Source organism: Ambystoma mexicanum, chromosome 4q, assembly GCF_040938575.1.
Source record: "Ambystoma mexicanum isolate Mex_15411 chromosome 4q, UKY_AmexF1_1, whole genome shotgun sequence".
Taxonomy (NCBI): Eukaryota; Metazoa; Chordata; class Amphibia; order Caudata; family Ambystomatidae; genus Ambystoma; species Ambystoma mexicanum.
In genome coordinates this window covers 1,128,216,341-1,128,233,086 of record NC_090928.1, presented here as the reverse complement: position 1 = coordinate 1,128,233,086, position 16,746 = coordinate 1,128,216,341, and the positions used below count along the sequence as shown (strand labels likewise).

At 45.1% G+C, this 16,746-nt stretch overlaps 1 protein-coding gene across 1 annotated transcript in view; it reads left to right on the top strand.

The window, feature by feature from the left end:
- DNAH14 (dynein axonemal heavy chain 14) overlaps positions 1 to 16,746 on the top strand; it is a 2,000,441-nt gene that overhangs the window by 753,405 nt on the left and 1,230,290 nt on the right. The window lies entirely within an intron of this gene.

Sequence of the window (16,746 nt, the reverse complement as noted above, 5' to 3'; positions counted from 1 at the left end):
GTTTCCGGGCGAGGTTGGTTGGTAGAAAAGTTAGTTCAAAGATAAGAGAAGGACAAGCCCTCGGATTGGAGAAAGATTTCAAACACTTTCACCGCGGCTGAACGAAACGAACAACCAGATTTGCACAGTACCTTAAAACGCAGAGTGAGCTGTAGCTGAGGCAGAAGTTCCTGGTAGTTCCTGCAGGCTCACGGTTCCTGAAGCGACTGTCGGACTGATCAGAGGTAGGAAGACTGGAGGGTCCTGCACTACCCAGGGAAGAAGCCAGCAGCAGAGCAAACCAATGAATAAAAGGTGCGCTCCTTAAAACCCAAGCAGCGTTCCATCTTCCTGGCTATCCGGCCCACTGTAGCTCTGTACAGCAAATTCGACCAGAGGAGGGGTCCTGGCTTGTAGTTTGGGTGAACTGGTTGGTCCCACCGGCCTAAGAGAAGAAGTTTCCTGGAGAATCTTCTCTGTCATCGATTCAGAAGATTCGGACCTGCAGCAGGGCTTCACCGGGCGGTTCAGTCGTTGTAGGAGTCCTCTTCCGTCAGTTCCTCGTAGGTTCTTTTGTTCCAGTGGCGACTCTGCTCTTCCAGTCCCAGAGACCTGCTCTTTATGCAGTTTTCCCCCATTCACACAGCCTGGCTGTCAATCACACAGCAGGGTGGCTGTCCTGGCAAGGACAGTCACCCAGCCAATCAAACAGGAGTGCGACTTGGGTCACCAAGGGAACCCATGGCAGGTGTCCTAAAACCCCTGCCTCACATCCTGCCTACCCAGACTCTTAGGCACCTAAAGGAGAGCTTCTTTTTGAAAGCCAGCGAAAAAAGGAGATGAACAAAGGGACCAAACATGGTTTGGCGCGCAGAGTAAAACACGAGAAAGACATTTATAAAAAGAAATGGCAAATAAACCCAGCCGGAACGGTAATAAAAAATATATGGTCAAGCGGGTTTATGTTTGAGGCTAATATAATAGCCTAAAACAATACCATGTTTATTTAAGATAACCGCGGTATAAAGAATAGGGTAGCTACCACTGCCACCATGCAAGTCTTAGGGCCTCATTCCGAGTATGGCGGTAAGGGATAGCGGCCACCGCTAACGAGAGCGGTGGCGGTAATCCCTTACCGCCATACTCCGAGTTCCCTTAGCGCCATGGTGCTTTTAACACCTGCTTTTAGCAGGCGTTAAATACCATGGCGCTAAGGGACCTTGATGTTAATTACGCCACCGTAATTTACGGTGGCGTAATTGACGCCTTCCCCACTCCCATTATGCCCTATGGGGCAAGAATGGGAATGGGGAAGGGCAAATGGGGATTGGGGAATTACCGCCCCGCCAACCTTGGAATGGGGCGGTAATTCCGCCAACCACCAAGGCGCTGCCGGTCCGGGTACGGCGTCAACCAAGGCGTTAATAGCGCCATTGGTTAGCGCCGTACTCGGAATGAGGCCCTTAGTGTAAAGGGAGCAAAGCAATACTCCAAGAGACACAGACAAAAAGGGATAGGAATTAACCCTTTCCAATACTCCATGGAAGATGGGGTGGACTGGGTGTGTTGTGAAAGTGACTAAATAAAGTTAATGGCAACTTTATCTTTTCTGGGGGACAGTAGTCTGTCCGGGAAAATGGAGTCGGTGGGAAGTCTAAAAGACAACCCTCTGTCACTGCACTGAAGGTGCTGTGTAATACACATGGGAGAATATGGTGCCATGGAGTAGGTGAGGCTCCAGTGCCCAAGATCACACAAAAAGTAGAAGTACACATAGCAAAACACATGTAAGAGAGGGAAAAAAGGCTCACACTCTTACCAGGTGAGAAAAATAAATCCTAGAAATCCAGCAAATCTGCTGAGGGACTCAGTAGGTAAGGGAAATTAACTATTTTTGAGAATTCTCCCTAACAAGGGTGAACCGGTGATCATGGAGGTCTGGAATAAAGCTCTCAGATGGTGAAGATGTTTTTTTCTTTCCAGTATGTTGTCACTGATATTGAGGGTGCCATGCAGGCTATTGAGCATGCTTCTTATGGTATTTTGGAACATTGTGGCAGCCACCAAGATGCCAAAGGTTAGCCTCTTGAATCGTCCAAGCTTTCTGTGTGTAGAGAATGTGGTGATCACTTTGGAGCCTTTATCCAATTTCAACTGCTGGGATTGAGATTATAATGCAAGTTTAGAGAAATAAATGGTGCCACTCAGGCCAGTTTTGATATGTTCTACTGCGGGCTAATGTGGTGTTCTTGTCAAATTGCCTTATATGGTAGGTGGTTATCAACAAAGATTCATACGTGTTCTGGTTGTTTGGATTTGGGTGGGACCAGAAACCACCTCAATAACCCCCGCTTCTCCAGTTTGATCATCTCCTCTTCGACTTTTGGTCTCGTGTGGAATTGGATGTAATGGTGTTGAAGGCATACCAGTTCAACCAAAGAGTCTATGTGCAGTTTAATCGGCTTTGCTTTTAGGTATCCAATGCCTGGGAACAGGAATTGGAATTCAATGAGTAGTGCTTCAAGGTCAGTCTTATGCAGTAGAACGTTGAAGTATATTAAATCAAGTGTTTAGGCAGACTTGCAGTAGAGGGACATGCCTGTGCCAACCTCTGATACAAAACCTCGCTCCATTAAGTGGTGCGAGCCACATGATATATCCTACATGAAAATTCCTCTGGGGGAGAGAGAGCTTGAACTTCAAAACTGGTCGAACATTAAAGGAAGCATCAGTATCAATCACACTGTTGTGTAGCTTGTACTGTGGTGACTTTGTCTTCTTCCTCGACTCCTGCTATATTTTTTACATGAATAAGACTTATTCATCACTGGTGTCAAGTCAAGCTTTCTGATGGATGTATCTTCATCTGTGAACAGTTCTACACGTCGTACTGTGGATCTTCTAAGCCTTTGTTCTTATACAGTGGGTCGATAATTTGGAGGTTTGTTTGAACCTTTTATAGATTTGACACACATATAACCTTTTTGGGCTTTTTTGCAGATGCTCTCTTTTTGAACTACTTTATGCTAGAGAGCCTAGAGATGTCCTGGACATGTTCCGGGAAACTTGGGAAGAACGAGAAGAGGCACCCTTTCCCATTTTGCAAACCGCTACCAGAATGCGAGAGCATATGAAACTTGTTCGAGATCTAGTTTGCACCCATATGGACAAAGCCCAGAACCAACAAAAGTCCACTTATGACAGGAAGGTGAGCTTAAGGTCGCTCTCCATAGGACCAAAAGTACTGGTCCTCCTACCCACTTCAGAAAACAAACTTGTCTTTAAGTGGCATGGGCCCTATGAAATATTAGAACTAACCAGAACCTGCACTTATAAAGTAGCCCAAATGGATAGAAAACAGAAGGTCCATTTACATCACGTAAACCTCCTAAAAGAGTGGATAGAGAACCGGCCAGCCACCCATGCCAAAGTCTTATCCTGTTTGGTTCCAGAGGAAATAGAAAGCTTTGAGTTAATTCCTCCAGAGCGATCTATTCAACAACAAGATCTAAAAGGTCTAATTACATCGTTTCCCAATGTATTTTCAGAAAACCCAGGCAGAATAAAAGGCACATAGCACTATATTAGAACACCTAAGGGAAAAGTGGTTAATCTAAAACCGTATAGACTCCCAGAAGCCTGTAAACAGACAGTAGTTGTGGAAGTAAATAAAATGTTGAAAGCAAATATTATCAAGCCTTTTTCAAGCCCCTGGTCCTTCCCTATCGTATTGGTCACTGAACCTGACCACTCCAGGAGGTTTTGCATCGATTTCTGTCAAGTTAATGCAATTTCCAACTTTGACGCCTATCCCATGCCACACATCAACGACCTAATTGACAAACGCACAACTGCCATCTTTCTATCCACCCTACACTCAACAAAATGGTACTGGCAAGTCCCAGTAGAAGACGGCATTTTCAACGCACGTAGGATTACTTCAATTCAAAGTTTTCTCTTTTGGCTTACACAGCGCGTCAGCCACTTTCCAACGCCTCATGGATAAAATATTGTGACTATTCCGATTTCTGTGGAGCTTATATTGACAATATCGTCATTTATACTAAAACCTGGGAGGATCATCTCTTCCATCTTTATACTATAATCAAAGTCCTCCGAGAGTCCGGCCACACTGCTAATCCAGCTAAGTGCAGCGTAGCCCAATCAGCCGTAAAATTCCTCAGCTTCTTTGTAGGGAATGGGAATGTACAGCCCCAACATGCGAAAGTGAAAGGCGTCCTAGATACACATACACCTATGAGTAAAAGAGATCTCAGAGCATTCCTAGGGTTCATAGGATATTACCATAGGTTTACTCCAAACCTTTCAAACAAAAACACTAGACTAACAGATAAATTAAAGAATGCTGAACCCCAGAAACTCCATTGGATGGACGTGGATGATATATGTTATAACACCTTAAAGCAAACCTTCAAGGTTGGCACCAGCAGTTTATGTATTTGCAAGTGCTTCCCTTTTCAGGTTGAGCTACAACTGGCACCCTTGAAACACAATGCAATCTGCACTTGTGGGATCTGGCATTCTCCACGTGTCTTTTGCGGTCTGTCGGAGGCAACAACCTCCAGTTTTCAGGCCCGCTTCTCTCGTCCCTTGGTCCGTTGCTCTCCGCCAGTAGGTGTGCCTTTGTACCAGAAGTTCTGCTCATACTCGTGTTCCGCCTTGCTCAGTGTGTGTCTTTAGGTGTTGCCTTTTATTTGTGTGAGAAGAGCGAACTGGTTTTCAGGTGTATGCACTTAGTGTAAAGTACCTGACTTTGCCTGACCAGATTAACGGGACATGTCCAGCACGATGTGAGAGAGTTAGTCTGTTACCCTCTTCCTCAGCCCAGTGTTTTTTGTAAAAACGGGTGGGAAGTTGGGACTTTGGAAAATCCTACAAAATGGGATGGGGTAGATGAATAAAAAAGGGGGGAATATCACATCTCCTCATCGGCTACCTCACCCCCACTCCCTGAAGACACCTCACCCAGGTGATCCTCCCACACTGGTCCACCCCCACCATCTGGATCCAAAAGCAATGGCTGTGTCCTGGCCACCTGGATGACAAGTCCCCGAGGACTAGCGGATGAGACATCCTTTGGTTTCTCACATACCCTTCCCCTCTACAAGGTGGAAAGGTTAGTTCTTCTCTGAAGTTCTCTAGTCTGAGGACTCTGGAGAGGACAAGTGGAATCTTTATCCAGGGACTCTCGCATATTCACGCAATTGTTCTTGGGCGGTGCTGGTAGGGACTGGATGCTAACCTTAGTTCCCTGTGAGTAGCCCATGAACTGGGATGGAGGAGATTTGACACAACTAATGTCTCTGTGAGGATCTGCTTCTGTCCGTTCCCATACCGGGGAGGTCTGGGAATAGAAATCAGACTGCAATTGATCTTGTGGCATACATTCTCTGGGTGGGAAAGGAGGCTCTTGAAGGGTCAACAATTCTGGAAAGTCACTTCCTATAATAACCTCTTACGTAAATCCAGGATTAATGGATGATGATACTAGCCGGTACTCTCCTCTGATATTAATGTACACCGGTACTTGTTGATAGATCTCATTACCTCCGTGTACAAAAGTGACTCTAACCAGGGTTGCATGTTCTAGATCTGCTGGAGAGACCAAATCGGCTCTTATAGCTGTATGTTTACTGCCAAAATCAACTAATGCTTTCACTATTCACCCATTCACTGGGGCTCTTTCATAGGTAAAATAAACAATGAGGATCGGCATAAACGTATGCTAAAGGTTTCTATATCCTCCTCTTTTTCTTCCCATTCCTCTCCTCTTAAGCATCCTATTTCCATAGACTCCTCCTTAGATTTTTGAGACAATGCTGAGCTAAATGACCAGTTTCCGAATTTGCTAAACAGATTGGTCGTGACAAATAACAGGAGTTCTTTCTATTTTTCTTTGGTTAGTAAGTGGTTCCATGTTAGCTGAGCAATTGTTTCAATAACTTCACAACAGAAAACCATCTCAGTATTGTTTTCAATGTTTTGCAGAATGTTTAAAGCATTGACCTGCCACCTGCTCCAAAGGCAGTACAGACTCTCTGTCCTCTCTAAGAAGAGAGACTACATCCAAGCCCGCATCTCTGTGCCTTCTATTAACTCAGCCAAACCTTTCAAAATCTGCAAGGAGCTGGCCAATCCTGCTGCAGTCTCGTTTCACTTCTAAAACTCAGGACAGCCTTTCCATCCTCTCTTCCTCTACTTCCTCTTCCTCCTCCTCTACCACTCCCGGCCCGTCTGAGGCTGTATCTCCTCCTCCTTTCTCCTCCTTTCCCCTGTTCACCCCTGACAATGTTTCTAGACAAGTCCGCTCTATGAAAGTCTCATCAAAGCAGGTTCTCCCCTCTTCATCCAGAACTATCAAGGACCACATCGACATCCTTCCTCCAGACTTGTCCGATTTCTGCAATCACTCCTTTGCCACTGGAACTTTCTGCTCCCCCCTTAAGCACTCTCTTGTGCAACCCCTTCTAAAGAAGCCCTCGGCCGATCCTTCCTCTCCCGCTCACAATCGCCCGATATCCATCACTCCTTTAATGGGCAAACTCTTGGAAAAGCAGGCCATCTCCCAGCTTAATCTACATACTGAATTTGTGTGTGGCCTCCAGGATGACAAGTCTGGCTTCAGAGCTGCCAGAAACACGGAACCTGCTCTCCTGAACACCCGTGAAGACTTGCTCTCCAATCCTGACTCTAATCTCCCTTCTGTCCTCATTCTCGATCCATCCTCTGCTTTTGCACAGTCAACCATGCCATCCTGCTCAATCGTCTCCAGGACAACCTTGGTATCACTGATCAGGCCCTGGCCTTGTTGACCTCCTTTCTCACCGACTGACCCTTTCAGTTCCAACAGGGTTCATTCCTCTCTTCTATCTCTCTCTCTATTTGTGGTGTTCCCCAGGAGTCTAACCTCTCTCCCTGGCTCTTGTAGGTGCCTTTCCCGGGCTTACTACGTGTGAGAGAAAATAAAATAGCCGACACAACCCCTTGTCGGGGAAAGAGGCACTGAGACCCGGCTGCAAGAGTTCAAAGGATGGTTTATTTCTCCAGCTAGGAAATAACCCAAAACACCCTCTAACCCTCATTACATCACACTTATATTTATATTAATTAAAGTAACTCTAACAAAAAATGCTAAATGGCCCGATTGGCCAGGCGGTGTGGTGCGGTAGGTGTGGGTGGCATCTCTTCCTCCTGGTTGGCTGAGTGGCTGACAAGATGACGGACGTCAAACATCTTGTGCTCCACGCAGGTCAGGGTCCGGTCACTGTGGTCACTACCTAAGCTAATGTTACACACTAAATAACAAATTATTTAAAACATTTTAAGCTACTTGCCACATTTCTACATAAGTCATACACAATGATAATTGTCAGTACAATTGGGTCATTCGTGGCTTTAATTGGAGGCCTTGACCTTATTGTGCATGTAGAAGAATCAGGCTGTGTTTCGCATCTTTTCCTAGGTTTCAAAACTCATTAGTACAAATAAAAACATATATAGTAGTAAAAATGCTTAAGGTTAGTAAGGAGTGTAATGGGTGGGTTTCGCAGCACAGGCGAGGGTCTGGTACATGAAAGAAATACCTTACAGGGAGTGCAGGGTCAGGATGGCAATAAATTGTTCTAATGGGGGTGAGTGGCTTGCATGTTTATGAGGACGAATCGAGCAGAAAGTGCTTAGCTCATCCTGGTTCACATGCCGGTTCTCAGACGAACAGTGATCTCAGAGGAAGAAAACTGTAGCATATTGATTGTTGCAACTTTCTCCAGCTTCAGCGTGAGAATTGAAGCGCAGAGCTTTCCTTCGCAGGGGGAGTGCAAGGGTGGGGGCCAGCCAGCTGCCTGCGCGCCTTGTGTGTGTGTCTCTGTCCTTGGCCGCTGCGGTGGAAGGGGAGCTGAGCATTGCTGTACTATCGCAGTGAGGCCTGTTTACCCAAGATGGAGTTGAAAGGGGGCACAAAGGATGGATGCCCCATGTCCTGCTCAGTAGTCCCATCTATGCAGCAGTCAACCGTGGTTAACTTTACATAAGGGCAAGGGGCAATCCCACTACCGGAGGCATGTGGTCCAAGCCTCGTACTGAGGAGCGAACGACACGAGGGGGCCTGAGGACCCCTCGCTCCCATACACTCTTCAACCACTATCTTGCACCTCTTACCCACTGCATCGCTACTTTCTGCTCCAATTTTCAATGTTATGCGGATGACACTCAGCTCCCTTTCAGGCTCCCCTCAGCCACCTCTGCTTCTTCTCTCATACCAGACTGTCTGGCCGCAATTCAGGAATGGTGTGCCGCCAATAATCTGTCTTAATGCTAGTAAGACTGAGATACTCCTCATTGGGACACCCGCTCCCTCCTTTCCTTTCTCTCTCTCTCTCTCCCTCCCTGCTCCTTCCTGTATTGTATTGTAACGATATTTATAAAGCGCAGCAAAGACCTGTGACATCTAGGCGCTAATGGAACCAGAGAGAAGAGGAAAGCAGACACCTCTAAAACAGCAATGGTTTGAGTTGTTTGCGAAAGCTTGATAATACGTGGTTGCCCCTAATATGGTATGGAAGAGCGTTCCACAGTGACAGGGCCAACACAGAAAAAGATCTGCCGCCTGCCCGGGCATGCCGAAAACGGGGGACAGAAAGCAAAAGTTGGTTGGAAGAACGCAGCAATCTCTTTGGTTGGTAAAGAGAAACCTTAGATTGAAGAAAATCGGCTCCCGCAGAGTTAATAGCACGATGAACCGTGCATAAAATCTTGAAGTTCACCCGGGTTTTAACAGGCAGCCAATGAAGGGCTTGGAGAAGGTCATGAGAGTGGGATAGTCTAGGAGCATTAAGAGTAAGCCTAGCGGCTGTGTTTTGCAAACCCTGGAACCGCTGGAGTAGCGACTGTGGTTGACCAAGATAGATGCCATTACAGTAGTCTATTGTTCCCATAATGGAAGTAATCAATATCTTGACCCTAGCCTCATCCGGAAGAAAGGGAAGAACCTTCTTTAGAGTCTTCAGTGTAACAAACCCAGTTTGGCAAACTGCAGAGATTTGTGCTTCTCTGGAGCCAGAAGCCATGACCTTAATGTCGATGCTCTTGACTACAGCAGAAGGATTCGGCAAGGTCCCAGACATGCTGGCCAATAACCGGAGGTCCAGCAAGGGTCAAGAGTCCTGACCAATCACTAGAACCTCTGTCGTATCCCCTGTTTAACTTCAACAAATTGTCAGTCATCCACATCTCCACTGCTGAGAGGCAGTCTCTCAGAAGCTTGGGGGGGGACTTTCCTTAAGGGCATTAAGATGGAAGAGAATCTGGGTGTCATCAGAGTATATAAAAAAGTACACACCAAAACAAGAAATACGTTTGCCCAGTGTGACCATATATAGATTAAAGAGTAGTGGCGATAGTGCCAACCCCTGTGGAATTCTTCAGGGGGTGCTCCCGAGACACCAGTGCCTGAGACACACTGCAAGAATCTCTGGTGATCAATGGGGTGGAAGGCCGCAGAGAGATAGAGTAGAATGAGAGCACTGGTCTCTCTGCGGTCTTGTAACCCTGCGATATCATCATGAAGGGCAATCATTATTGACTCTGTTCCCATCCCTGGGCGGAAACCGGCCTGGAGAGGATGTAGAATATTATTAGCCTCGAAATAGTCTGAGACCTGGGGAGTAATAATAGATTCCAGCAATTTCCGCATTGCTGGAAGTAACGAAATTGGGTGATAATTTTCAGCCGCTGCTGAGTAGAGATTTATTTTTTAAGAAGCGGGGTGCCCACTGCATGTTTAAATGCATTTTGGAATAAGTCCCATGAAACATGAGTGTTCAGATGCTTCTGTAAGGAGGGGGACTAAGTTCCCAAGGACAGAGTTCCACCGAGCAATCAAGAGAATGCAGGGTATTAAGAGAGGATACTCTTTCCAAGAGGATCTTGTCCCGAATGGTACAAATCTTTTCTTGGAAAAAATAAGCAATAAGATCACAATTATCTTGGATGCGGATGGTCGTGGATGGGGGTTGAACAGGGGAAGACAGCTCTTTAGCTACCAGAAAAAGCTCCTTAGAGAAACATGGAGCATTTAGGATACGATTAGCGTAATGCTGGGCTATGGGTGTTTTTATAGAGCATTGAGAGTAATTCTGTGCCTGTAGGTAAGCCAATTTGGTAGTGGGGTCAGGTGAAAGACGCCATTTCCGTTTGGAGTGGCAACACTTTTGTTTCAGTAGCCTCAGCTCTGAAGAATACCAGGGGGCTGACGGCACAGTGCGAGTGGGGAGCAACTGAGAGGGGGCCAAGGTGTTGGTCGTAAGCTAAAAGGCAGAGACCATAGCTGTGCAAATGTTCAAGCCCTTCTCTCTGTTTTGGTGTGTTATGATTACAATAGAATTAGAGATGTCATCAGTAGGGATCTTAGCCCAGTGACGTTGAAGTTTCCTAAGAATAGGTGACTTGGCTTAGCTTTATAAGGGAAAGCGAACGGAATCAAAAAGTGATCCGACCATAACAGCGGTAAAGGATTGGAAACTAGAAGATGAGAAATATTAGAGGTATCAAGTTGATTTCTGCCTACATGCGTGGGACCATGGTTGCAAAGAGGAAAGCCATAGTCTGCAAGAGAGGAAAAAAAGTTTATGCGGTGGGGAGTCAGGGAGTTGCTGAGGTTGAAGATTAAAATCTCCCAAAACAACTAGTTTGGAGTAAATAAGAGCTAAGTCAGCTATAGCCTGCACAAAATCAATGACAAACTGATTAGTGACATAGCCTGGGGGGCGGTACACAGCAAGAAAGTAAATGGAGATTTCCAGGGATGGCTGCAATTTATTCAAAAGTAATTTACAGGCCAAATTATGAACGTATTGTATCAACTGACACCTGTAGGGTTTTTCTACCACAAAAGCAACTCCACCACCTATTTTCTGTGGAGGGTGGTCTAATTGAAATAGATCATAATTGGCAGTGAGAAGTTGAACAATATACTGGCCAGAATAAGCATCAAACCAGGTTTCAGTAATGCATTGCAAAATAGTTGCATTTGTTTCCAGAATATAACTTATGTCATCTCTATGCGCTACCGCAGAGTGAGCATTAACCAGGAGAGCTATAATAAAGAAGAAAGGTTGGTGACCCTTTTCTGAACACTGGAAGCGACAACAGACTGACACAGAAAACCTGGAGGCCAAGACAGTTCTGTGGGTGCTAGAGCAATATGTTTGGCGCGTGAATGGGTAATATGAGCATAAGGAGGAGCTAGACCTTCGTCTTTGGTAGCCCAGAGCCCGGACTTGTTACGGACGGGCACAGGCGGACGTGCCTTAAGCGCGCCTTCAGGGAGCTGAAGGCGCACCCGCTGCACCTGTCCGCTGCACCCTTCCGCTGCGCGGGCATCTGCTCTGACGCATATGTGTCAGAGGGAAACCAAACTGAGGCGGAGTGCCACCGATTAATGGAGCAAGAAAGAAGACTTGCTGAAGTGCAGGAAAGATACTGAAAAAAGAGGGTGGCAGCACAAACAAATCACTGTATTTATCAGCCATAGGCACCACAATCAATAAATGAGCAGTTATATAAAATATAGACCTCAATTCCACACTGTAACAGTGTAGTTAAATAAAAAGCGCTGTAGCAGCAAAGCAGTTAAAAACATGTAGGAGCGGCTTTATAGAGGTTGCTGACAACCTCACCTCTCCAGAATGCGGGCGTTTGCTCCGACACATAAGTGTCAGTGGGAAACAGAACTGAGGCTAAGAACATTGGTGTCATCTTCGACTACACCCACTCCTTCTCTCCTCACATCTCTGACATCTCTAAGAAGTCAAACTATCAGCTGCATATCCTCAGAGATATTCCTACTTTTCTCACTTTCCCCAGAAGCTCACTGTCTCCAGAGCTCTGGTCCTCTCTAGGCTGGACTATTGCAACAGCCTCTTTCTAAATCTTCCTGCCTCTACTCTTCGACCTTTACAACTTATCCAGAACAGGACTGTGAGACTTGTCCTTGGCCTCAAGCCCAGGGATTGGACCTCTCCAGCTCTGAAATCTCTTACCTGGCTCCCCGTGGCTGCAAAGATCAACTTCAAGACCCTCTGCACTGTCCACAAGGCTTTCTGGGGCCTGGGACGGCTCTACCTCCAACTTTCTCTTCCAAAACATCTTCCTTCTCAAGCTCTCTGCTCATCTACCTCCAACACTCTGACGGTCAGATGCTTCTCCAAGCAGAGATTTGAGGGCAGATCTATCTCCTCTGCTGGGGACTCCCTCTAGAACAGCCTCCCTGCCTCTCTCAAACTTGAGCAGAATCACCTCTGGTTCCGGAAGCAACTCAAGAGCTTCCTTTTTCATTCCACTTTCTCTCTTCCTCCCCCCTGCTGATGCACCTGACTGCTCTGTGCACTGGTCACCCCCTGAACTCGGGCCCAGGCTCCTGCATGTCCAGTTGCTCTTGCACTGCCTCTGGGTTCCCCAGCACTTAAGGGTCTTTAACTGCAATCCTACTGTCCCCTCTCTCTCTGCATTATGAGCCACCTGCTGGCTGCACTTGTGAGTTAACTGCACTTCCCCCTTCCACTCCACCCACCCGACCCGGCACTTCTCCTTTTCCCTCTTCCCCGCACTTGCGTGATCTGAATAACACAAGGCTTAGTAAGATAGTTATTTTGTCCTCCCTTGTTTGCCCCTATTTGTCTTGTGGCTCCTAGAAACACTTGTGTACAGGCGTCTTATAATGCCACATCATAACATATCAAACCGTATGCTAGAACCCAATCCTAAAGGTAGTAGATTTCCTGTTGCAAACAGATGCCTTCCTTACAGGGTTGGGGGAAGTCCTATCACAAGTTTGTGAAGGACTCGAACATCCCACCTTATTTACAAATCACAAACTTTTCCCACGTGAAAAAAAATATTCTGTGCTGGAATTAGAGGCCATGGCCATAAAGTGGGCCATTATCCATCTTAGATACTACGAAAGTTCACACCCATCACGGACCATTCTCCCCTAGTTTGGATTAGCCAATGAAAGGATTCCTTCCCTAGGGTCATGCGATGGATCTTAGACCTGCAACCCTACTGTTTCACTGTGGAACACCTAAAAAGTAAAGACCAGGGGAATGTAGACTTCCTTTCCCGGTTCCCCTGTGAAACAGATGCAGCTACATCGCATGGGGGAAGAGTATGTGTGAAACCTGAAGGTGTCTCACTCGCTAATCCCTGGGGATCTGTCATCCAGGTGGCCAGGACACGGCCATCGCTATTGGATCCAGTTCCTGGGGGTGGACCAGTGCGGGAGGATCTCCTGGCTGAGGGGATTCGGGGAGTGGAAGTGGGACACGAAGGATGAGACGTGGTACCCCTTTCCTTATTACACCTTTTTCCACATCCTATCCCGTAGTATATCTAGAAACTCAACCCCCCTTTCTTGACACAAACACTTTCTCACAGACCGATTACCACGAAAGATGACTGACTGACACCAGAGCCGTATAGCTGACATGTCCCAACACAAGGGTCAGGCAGAGTCAGGCAATTGATGAGAATTATACACACCTGACTTCCCTTTCCTTTTCCCTATAGGGATAAAAGGCAGAGCACGAAAGCATACTCTGAGCAAGGCCAAACGCACGAGGACACAGCTATTCCAGGACAGCAGTTCAAATGGAGGAGAAAGGCAGTGAGACCTGAAAGGACGGCAAAGAGGGAGTTGCCCTTTTCAACCCAGACCCGCAAAGCCTCCAACAAAGTAAATAGAAGACCGTGGATCACAGCTGTTGAAGGGTGTGACGGATGTCAATGATAAGCAGAATAGGTATCAATTACAGTGGTCCGGCACCATGTGGGCATTCAATTGAAGGACTCTGACTGATGACCCCGCTCCTGAGCAAGGAGAATGTGTTGAACTGAGAAATCGAAGTGGTCAGTCAAGGGTCAAGCCAAACCCCTTGCACAGTTTGAAAGTCAAGTCTTAATTGAACAGTGTTATTTGGACAAGTATGAACCTGACTGAGGGATGTCCACAGTGAGTGGTTTGTATGAGCCCGACTGAGAGAGGCTAATGACTGAAAAGGATTGGAACCCGGCTGAGGGGGACCCAAGGGTGAAGATTAATCACCCTACATGAAGATAAAGAGAAGGAATATTTGTTTTGTTCTATACGATATTTCAGGCCCTCTGAAGCAAGAGACTTTGCATCTAAGAGACTTGAACACAGAAGGTCCTGATATTGAATTGTAACCTCGTGCTGGAAAAGCCCAGGAGTGTTCTGTGCTTAAGAGTCCCACCTTGGCCCATGCTAAAAATGTGGGGAAGAGAGACCCCGGCCATAACATCCTGTCTTATAATTTTGTAAACACTTCTTTCCTTTCTTGTGAACATTGTCCCACACTATTTTATAGCATAGCGGTAAGTATTGGCAATAGTTATTTTTAGTGCAGGCCCTTTTTATTTGACTAGACTTCACTTACATATGGTGTCATGATGAGTGGGATGTGACTCAATTGAAAATAATTGGGGAACCCTACAATTTCAAAAGCCTAGTTATAGAGCTTCTAGCCCCTCTTTTGCCACAAAAGAGTCGATAGGTTTGATCTGTGTAGCAGTAGGGAAGCTGGTTATCCCCCCCTGGGAAAAGAGGAATGATTCCTACAGATTTGGTTTTGATACCCCCTCTCGGGTGTTTCATAAGGTTCGGCCCTAAATCTGGCCTAGCATAGAAGTTTGTTGTAGACATTTTAGCAGGCGTCATCGATCTGACTTCCAGGGAGATGTACAGGTTCTCTTACAGAATCATGATGAAGTTCTATTTGAAGTACATCATGGGGATCAAATTGCTCAAGCAATTCCAGAAAGGGCTGTATTTCCTCAGTTTAAAGAAAGTGAACCAGAAAAAACAGAAAGAGGTACATTAGGTTTTGGGGAAGCTGATAAACCTTTTAACATCGAAGACAGGAAGGAAGAAGAGCCTACCATCTATCCTGACCTAGTCTTCGTCCAGCTTAATGATCCAGCTCTCACTGAAACATTCCTACAAGTTATTCCGGAAGGAGAAGGTATAGAGAAGAGAAGTCCTTTTTTCTTCTTAAAGCAGGGGTTGTTATATAGAAGAGAATCCTCTACAGAAGGATTAGTAAATACACATTTAATAATCCCCAAGACCCACTGTAAACTTGTGCTGGAAAAGCCCAGGAGTGTATTGTGCTCAAGAGTCCCTCCTTGACTCGTGCTAAAAACAGAGGGAGTTCCCGGCCATTACATCCTGACTTATCATTTTGTGTGAACACTGTCCCACACTATTGTGTAGCATAGCAGTAAGGATTGGCAAAAGTTCTTTTTAGGATGGGTCCTTTTTATTTGACTAGACTCCACTTGGACAGTATTATTTTTTGATGGTCGTAGCCTGCTCCCATGTTAGAATTAGGTTTGGATTAAGCGTTTATCTCACCCATTTTACAGTTTAATAAACACCCTTGCACTGTGATCACTTGTCTGTCTTACTTTGATAGCATGCCTTCTTTACATATGTCAAGAGAGCCCTCTAGCTCTGAGCGCATAGCAGGCTTACTAACGAACAGAACAATTGTTGTGGGTCTACCATCAGAACACCCAGGGACTAGTTCTTATCACTGATTAACATTAGATGTCATCAACCACTGTGCTACATTGTGATGTCACTAAGAAAAAGTATTAAAAAGTCAAGCTTGAAAAATGTAGAAAAGAGACTACAGTTAAAATTTAGAAATAAATGTCAACATACATTTTTTTTAGAGCTAAGGAAGAAGATAAAATATCAATTGTCTCTCTTCGCTGTAGTCAGTAATCATGTCCAGCTCTTTCCCACATAGCATCTGCTCAACAGGAGTTGTGGAAGTTCTCTCTAACCTCCCCCCCATTTTGGATGCTACTTTACACGGTGGAATTAGGCTTAGCAAATATCACGTCTTATAACATGTGATATTTTTTAAGCCTGAAACCGTAATCTCCTCCAATAGACTCAAGACAGCTACTTGGGCTAAAAATGAAACAATAATTGTTGACTTTTAGCATAACCTCAAGAAAAACTATTTTTCTTCCTTTTGAACATGTAACATTTAGCGATTTCTCAGCTACTGCAATTAACTTTGCATTAGCTGAAGCGGAATCAAGCTTTCATGTATTCTTATATTAGTTGGGTAGTTAGACAATACCTACTGATGAAATGTAATAGATGTGCTGTGCCTGAATCGATGTGTGCTCAGCTTAATGTAAATCGAGATTCTAGGTTATGCAGATTGTGTGGCAACAATATAGTTGAAAGTGTTGAGCATTTATAAACCAAATGTGAGAGCAAAGTGGATAAAACCTTACAATAATAAGCGTGATCCAATTGAGACAGTGAACCTGTGGAATAAATTGTTGGAAGGAAATGACAATAATCTCATTTACTTCCAAATGAAATTGTGCATGCAATGTTTAGATATATCAGAAGGACTGTCGAGAGACATATTATTTTAAAGTTTTAAAATTGTGTTTACATTTTAAATTATTAGAGGAATTATATTTTTAAGATTAAAGTGAATTCTATGTCGCTGTTTTGGGATTAGCTATATTTAAATTATGTGTTTGACTGATGAATCATGCCACTTGTACTCTATTTTAGTAGTTATGCACATTCAATGTTGATTTATATTATATTGATGAAAATATACAGAGCCGATTGGGCTAAAAGTATATTAAATAAATAAATTAATAGTAGTGTATTGGTAATTAGTCAAGCAAATAAAT